This window comes from Papaver somniferum, chromosome 7 (genome assembly GCF_003573695.1).
Source record: "Papaver somniferum cultivar HN1 chromosome 7, ASM357369v1, whole genome shotgun sequence".
NCBI lineage: Eukaryota > Viridiplantae > Streptophyta > Magnoliopsida > Ranunculales > Papaveraceae > Papaver > Papaver somniferum.
Window position 1 is genome coordinate 81,927,320 of NC_039364.1, and position 7,889 is coordinate 81,935,208.

The following is a 7,889-nucleotide window of genomic DNA, read 5'->3' on the forward strand; positions in this document are numbered from 1 at the left end:
TAAGGAATCTAAATCATATACTTAAGCATTCAATTAAGAAATATGCTACAAAACTTAACCCAAAAACTAGCCTCGCTCTGAAATATATATATACAAGAATACCTCTCAGATGATACATATTCCATAGTCATTTGGTTTACAAATAGAATATACTACATAATAAATATAGCAGAAGTTAACCAACTAACGAACTCCACCCTTGAAACTTTCACTGCGCAACTCTGATCTGTCTCTGAAACTGAAAGTAAGAATGGGTGAGCACATCATCCCTAAAAGGGGTACCCAGTAGGAATAACATTTAACTTTCAAGTAATTACTGGAATGATCTATAAAACAATACATGTTTTTCCTAAACATTAAATGGCAACCAATACACAGAAATAAACAATCATGTATATGGAACTAACTCCTTCATCAAACAATGTATAATATTTGTGCTAACCACATTCATTAGGTAATATTGCGGTGTATCGCCCTAGCCATTGCATAAAAGCTGAAAGTAAGTAGATATAAAAGAAGGAGCAGTATCCTATATACCACATATGGAAAATCTTATTTTCCAAGCATTCAAATGGAAATTATTATTTCCCAAACAATCCATAGAGACAAAAAAAGCATTACAGCTCTTTTCCAAACCATGGAAGATTAAAGGAATCAACAGAACTTTCGGAATTTAAATTAAAAAATGCATTGAAAACACAACCATATAACGCATGAATTTGATAAACATAAACTCTTGTAAAAGAAAACAACAATAATCACAAAAGAGTTAAATGTAAATTCCCACCTCTTTTGATGACAAGTCATGCCTACCACGAGATCCACGATCCACTGGTTCATCCTTTGAATCGATCGTTGTTAATAACTAACTGTTAATCACACAAGAACTCTAAGATTCTAGCCAAAATGGCTTACACAAGAATCATACAAGTTTATCTAATGGTTCTACACCTTTTTATTATCTATCTTTAGCATAGCTAAGGTTTACTAGTTCAATTTGATGGATTATATAGCCCATTAGCTAAGTCTTATGAATATCTACAACTTTGTAAAAGAAGTCAAAAGCTAATTCGGACCATAAGGGTCCAAAATATCAAACTATGAATACATGATACTAAACTCAACTTCTCTAAACAGGCCCATTAACTAAGGTTCAGTCCATCTGAGTCAAGTAACGGTCACTAAGGGTCAAACCGGTGGTCACAGGTCAACTAACAGTCAACGTCTAAGTCCAAGTCAAAGTCCAAGGTCAAACGAGTCAACTGATCATTGACTCAGGTCTAGTGACTTAGTGAGTCAAATTGATTCGACTCAGTCAAATTAACTGAGTCAGCTAAATAAAACTGAATCACACTGAATAAGTTCAGTCAGACTGGCCATAGGTTCTTCTCACACAGCTGCAACTCTAACTTTACAACTCTAACTCAAGTTCAACTTCAATCTAATAAAGCATCAATTCCAATACTTCAAATTTTAATTACAATTATAAACTCTAATTACATGCAACTGCAGCTTTAAGCTTTTCACAGCAACACTAATTGCAATTCTATAATTACTATCAATTTCAGATTACTTGCAACTCAAAACATTTAACTACAACTGCAAATCCTTAACAACTATCCATTGCAGACATCCATTCATATAACTCCCATAGCTGCAATACCAACTCAACCTTCGATTGCAACTATTCAAATCCATATCTTGCACATACTGCCTTCATTCCTGTAACAATCTTAGCTTCAGACTTGCATTCCAGTTTAATGCTTCAACACTCAACAACTACAAAACCAGCACCATTACTAACTCAATCTCCAACAGCCTGTGACATCATTAATTCCAAAGCTTAACCATTTCATCTTCATCAACAATTTCATTTCAAACACATTCTATATGCCATTCAACACATCTTCTCCATCTCAGTAACTCCCATTATTGTCTGGGACTCTCAAATTCACCACCACCAACATCACAGCATTTCCAACAGCTCCAATTCATTATCCCTAGTTATCCAATCTCATGTCCTGTAATCACTCATTCATCTAGACTCTGTTCTTCTCCAAAACAATATCATATACAATATCTCCTCCACTTAGATTAACTCATAATACCTACACCCCATATACACACAACCAGACTAACTTAAAATCCATCTGCAGTTTCCATCAAACGCAAATCATTTCAGATAATAATTCAAACTCAACAACTCCAATACCCTGTAATCAACAAAAAAACAGCACATCTCTATACTATACTCGACTCAACCCCAGCTTCATGCACAAACACAGAAGTCCAATAATCTAAACAATTAAAACTAAATTACCAAAATTAAATGAAATCGAAGTCTTACCCAAGCATCAGTGTCCTCTGAATAACTATTTCCCCAATTCAATTCCAATCCTAATTTCACAAACCCAATTCTTCACTACGATTTGAGAATCGAACTCTAATTCCTCTTCTTAATCATTCACAGGAAAACCCTACTTTACCTTTTCTTCTGAGTATCTGAATCAGCCGCTTAAACTAAAACCACCACCAAGTAAACCTAAATTTACTCTTCATCTATCGATTTCAGTTTCATAATCATCTTCATTACTTTATCAAGAACACAACCAAACCCTAATTCAATTTCTCCAACTCACCACCGTATTAACTTCAAAACTTCAATTAAACAAAAACCCTTGTTTTACATCTAACCACAACTCTGTATTTTCATCAATTTCATAAAACCTCAAGAATCGAATCCATAACCCTAATTTTGCTTATCTGTTTATCTCAAATCTCCCATCTCTTATACTTTCCTTGTCCAAAAACATCACCGCCACCATCAACCATTATTCCTCAACGTCTCTGCTAAATTTTTCCATCTCACTGCTGCAAAATCCTCTCACAGAACTGCCGGGGCGAAGAACAGGAAAAAGAAAGAAGAAGAAAAGAGAAGAAAAGAAAAGAGAAGAAGAAGAATGAAGAGAAATACGATTCTATCTTCTCAATCGTCTAGGGGGATAAGGCCGACTAGGATTGCTAAAGTAACCCGAACAAAAGTTAAGGGATGCCAAGTCGGTTAACTGCAAAATGACTATTTTGCCCTTTAAATAAATCTGATAATATATTCTTTGTCCGGTATCCGAATGACACGTTCGAGTAGTCCATTCTGCGTAACTTTTCGAGATCTATTCAACGGTACTAGTTTAGTATCTAGATCGTTGTTAGATTAATTTCTATTAATTAACGTTCGAGTTAAACTAATCGAGTTATTATCGGCTAAAACGTCTCTTGACTATCGCTAGACTAGTCAAATGGCGTTGACGAGCTTGAGGGTCCTTAGATTAATGTAGATGGTGAAATTTGGATAAGGGGTAAAAGTGGCATTTCAAGACCATGGACAAAATTCAACTCTCACAGGAGAGATTCAAGCCCTTGGTCATCAAGGCATCCTTAGCCACGATTTCTAGTATACGTTCCCGCGAGACACTGCTGGTCGTGATGCCGTGACTCCTAGCGCACATCCTCGACGAGATACTGCTGGTCACGTAGGTTCTGTAGAGCGTAAAACGTCCCCGGCAGACTTATAAACCAGAACAACCACAATTCCAGCATGTCTTCGCGAGACGCAGCGATTGTGATGCCATGATTCCTAGTATACATCCTCGACGAGATACTGCTGGTCATGTAGGCTCTGTAGATGCGTAAAGACGTCCCCCACGGACTTATGACCCAGAGCGAAGATTTGCATATCTCTTGTAAGCACGAATCACCCTATTTGAGATCAATGACTGATTCTTAGTATATCATCGCGAGATACACTGGTCATGTCTGCTCTAGGCTCTGACTCGACTTACCGAGGTTTGCGAATAACTCCTAGGACATCCCCGCGAGATACGCGGGTTATTCAGCCTCCGAGCCCTTTCGACAGACTCCTAGATCATCCTTTCCGGATACATTGGTCTTGTTGGCCCATCATATGGACACACAGTTGATTCCTATCTCTGCAAGATACGTTGTCCAAAGACAAGTGAGCCAAAGTCTCGCAGAGGCATTAATTGGGCGTACAAAGCCTTTTTCTCTCCTGGGACGAGTCCCAGCTGATCATAGAGAGATTCAGATCTGTTAAGAAAATCTTCAGAGAGATTTTCATCCGTATGCAAAATCTCTGAGAGATTCAAATCTCTTCGCAAAATCTCGAAGAGATTCAAATCTCTCTGCAAAATCACGAAGAGATTTTGATCCGTCTGCAAAATCTCTCTACAAAATCACGGAGAGATTTTGTTCCGTCTGCAAAATCTCGGAGAGATTCACATGATAGGGACACGCCTTACCTAGTGCTCAAGCCTATTTCTCAGCTCCTTTCACACTCTGCACACGATTCCTGAGGAATTCCATGCCTTTTCACGTGACTCATCCTAGTCATTCTCACAAATCAGAGAATATCTCTCTATCTTGGCCAACTCGGCTAAAGAGAATATTTCTCTCTCAGCACATCATCACAAAGGCTGACTCAGCTTCATACAAATGGCGTTTTATCAATTAGGGTTTTGGTCTGGCGGTCTACGGCACGCGCGAGGAATACCTGGCTTATTTCTCACCGCAGAAGAGATTAAAGGCGGTGGAATAATGAGATAAACTCAACCTAGTTTATCCTATTCCTGAAGAGACGGAAGAATTGATCCGCACGGCACGGATAGCAATCCCTATCTTTACCGACTTGAGATTAGAGAAATCAAATATAAATATGTCCTTTATTTTTCCAAGATAGGATTTTTTCTCATAACCTCTCAGAGTAATTCTTCTTCAAACCCTAGAATTCTCTGATCTCTCTCTCTTCATCTGCTTCCCTCCCTAAGACCAGCCCTAAATCTCTTCCCTGTGACTGAAGCAGTCTTTGAACGACCATTGTGCATGGTTTAAGCAAAGACTGTTCGTGCTCAACCTCCCGTAACTCACTTTCAGAAACCCTAGAATCCCACTTCTAACCTCTCTCAGATTTTAGGTAACTACAGTAACACATCAAAAAAGCATACTAGACTTCAAACTCTCACTTCTGATTGGGAAAACCTTTGAATGGAAGATAACGACACTTTTGAAGAGTTTTGTATTAAAGTCACTGAGATAGTTAATGTTGTTAGAGAATTGCTCGATCGAACTCGCATGCGTTGCTATCTCAAGCATATTTGTCAATATTAGTGACCAAAACTATATGTCTTGATTTCTAGTTTACTTATGACTAAGTCTCGGTCTAGGATAGTTAAGTGCAGTTGAGCTCCAGACTCCATGGCGATCATCTTACTAAGACGAAGAACTACTCAAGGAACCAGTGGAACTTCATCCGACCAAAAGGTATGTAGATACTTGAACTCATCTGTCACTCAAAACTCTCTCCTACTCTTGAGACAAAAGTCGTATAAGTATGATAGTTTTCATACATACACATTTGCTATTTCGAGCCGAGTTTACTCGCCTATCTTTTTCTCGAAATATGTGTTAGTGAGCTTTTGCTTTAACCATTTTCATCTTTACCCGTGAAAGTCATGATGACGTTTCAATCTTGAAAATAGCTTTGATGACGATAGTCGATTCTTTTTGTCTAACGACTATTTTAACATTATAGAAAAATGTTTCAATGATTGAAATGTGGAGTTGAGATTACGTAACCAACTATGGATACAAGCATATATAGTGTGTTCGCGCATTAGTGTATAAATCCATGTGCCGGAAACCAAGTGCGTGCATATGTGTGCATGTGGTATTGGTGAAGGAGACAGGTTAGGTAAGCGTACCCGTACGCGTGCTGGTGGAAGTTTTCAACCGAAAATTTCTGTTGTAGTTTGTAAAGTTTGCAAACTGAAATCTTCGTCACTTCCAAGTACTCTAATGATTCCAAAGTTTGTAAGTTTAGCATCATCGTTGTTGAAAATCCGTAGCTATAACAATGAGAAAACAAGAGTTCTCAATCATTGTTACACAGTGTCATAGTATTATTACACAACATCAAAGTTCAATTGTATCACAACTTCGACAACAATACTATAGTGATATGTATCACTCCCCTTTAGTCAATACTCCATCTCACATGGAAACCACTCCCCCTTACATGATGATCCGAAATTCATATGTATTTGTAGTGTGAACTACACATTAATTCTCCCCCTTTTTGTCAATAAAATTGGCAAAGGTACGAAAACTAGTGGGATCCTAATGAAATTTCCATAGAGACATTTCATGACCAAAAGAAAGCACATATCAACTTTTTAGATTCCATCATATGGCCGAAGCTAAATGCATTTATCAAGGAGTTTATAAAGATACAAGATAACCCCTATAATATTCCACAGCCGCACTCCCCACAAAGATTTGGCAATTAAGCACAAGTTCAATTAAGAACTCTCCCCAATAAAATGTCATTCACGAAAGAACAACAAGAGCGACCTTACTTTCACAAGAAAAGAAGGATTTCTTTGGACATAACAAATAACATACGAATAAGAATTTGAATCCAAAAAACTCAATTAAATTATCCACAAGAAAACTGATAGGCGTCTAAAACAACTAATTCTAGTATCGGTTTCTCACGCTTTTATTAGCTATTTCTTTTGTAAATTTGTATATTACTCTTGGTTTTTGTATTATTAGGTGCAATGATATGGTTTGGCGAAAAGAAAGGAGAATAGATGCTCAAGGCATTGATTTGCAACATTAGGATCTGATGGACTCAGAGCATGACACAAACAAGCCTCTTTACTGATCAAGGCTTAAGGTACCTCTGTGTGGCAGCCCACATCAGGCTGCATGGTGCCAACATCAACAAATACACCACCAGATTGTGCGCGTATGTGTTGGTGGAGTGAAATACAAAGAAATGAAGTCAGGTTTCTTTGGAAAGCAATTTCAATTCACAAGCACATAACAAGACCCAGGGATGCCGTTGTTTCCAGTAGCCATCAACTGAGTCAGCCGGACCAAGCACTGACAACAAGGAGATCAAAGATGTTAGTCTGGGGGAATTTTGGCAAGGGTTGAGAGTCTGTAGTGGTGACAGTTTGGTGGAGATTCAGAACTGAACCAAGGGGATCTGAGACTACTGAAACGATGGATATCTGTGGTTATTCAAGCCATGGTTAATGCTCATTTGCCAAGAAAGTTAGGTCAGGCTAGGACAGGGATTTCGAATATTTAAAAGGAAATGAAGACTGGGTACTCGATTTTGGGGAGTTTGGTTTTGTTTTGAATTCGTTATTGCTGCAAATATAAGCCAGTGAAGAACACAAGCTTTCTGCCGTGAAAACAAGCCACTGCTGTAGATTTTTGGGAATGAATGGATCAAGTGATTCAGAATTCTTATATTGAGTCTTGAATGAATGTATGAGATTGTGTTGGATGTGAATTATATACACGTAAGGAGATAATTTGTGATCTTCAAATACAGCAAAAGCTTTGTCCATCATTAGTCAGCAGAATACACAGCAAATGTTCGATTAAATGCCTGAGAGGGAGGCGAGTCTTGGCTTTGTGTTTGAATCAAGTAGGTAGAGAAGAGCAACGAAAGATGGGAATGTCGGAATTCAAGTTAACAGCGATGAGCTTTGCCGAGAAGAACCAACTTGTGTGGTGACTGATTAACGTGTTCGACAAAAAGTTTGAACCATTGCCAAGTTGAGTTTCACCAGGCTGGCCATGGGTTTGAAGGTCATGTACTGAAGATTATGGGAGGACTTTGAATCCAAAGGGACTTGGGTGCAGTGCAGCAGCTGGAGCTGAATAACTGGTGCGCAGAAGACTCAGAAATTGGATCTTAAGGCTGAGATAGAGATGAAGGCTCTGAGTTTAATGTGTTGTAGTGATGGAGCTGCGAGTTACAAGATGGCTGAGCTATGGGGAACTGAATTTCAGGGAAC

The 7,889-nt window shown here is 38.4% G+C and overlaps 1 long non-coding RNA gene across 1 annotated transcript; it reads right to left on the reverse strand.

Annotated features, from left to right (window-relative positions):
• Positions 1-1,424: 1,424 nt before the first annotated feature.
• LOC113297753 lies at positions 1,425-2,976 on the reverse strand. The gene is made up of 2 exons (XR_003333647.1): positions 2,348-2,976; positions 1,425-2,150 (listed from the first exon to the last, which is right to left on the reverse strand). It is a non-coding gene; the product is annotated as an uncharacterized LOC113297753 (long non-coding RNA).
• Between the last annotated feature and the right edge of the window lie 4,913 nt (positions 2,977-7,889).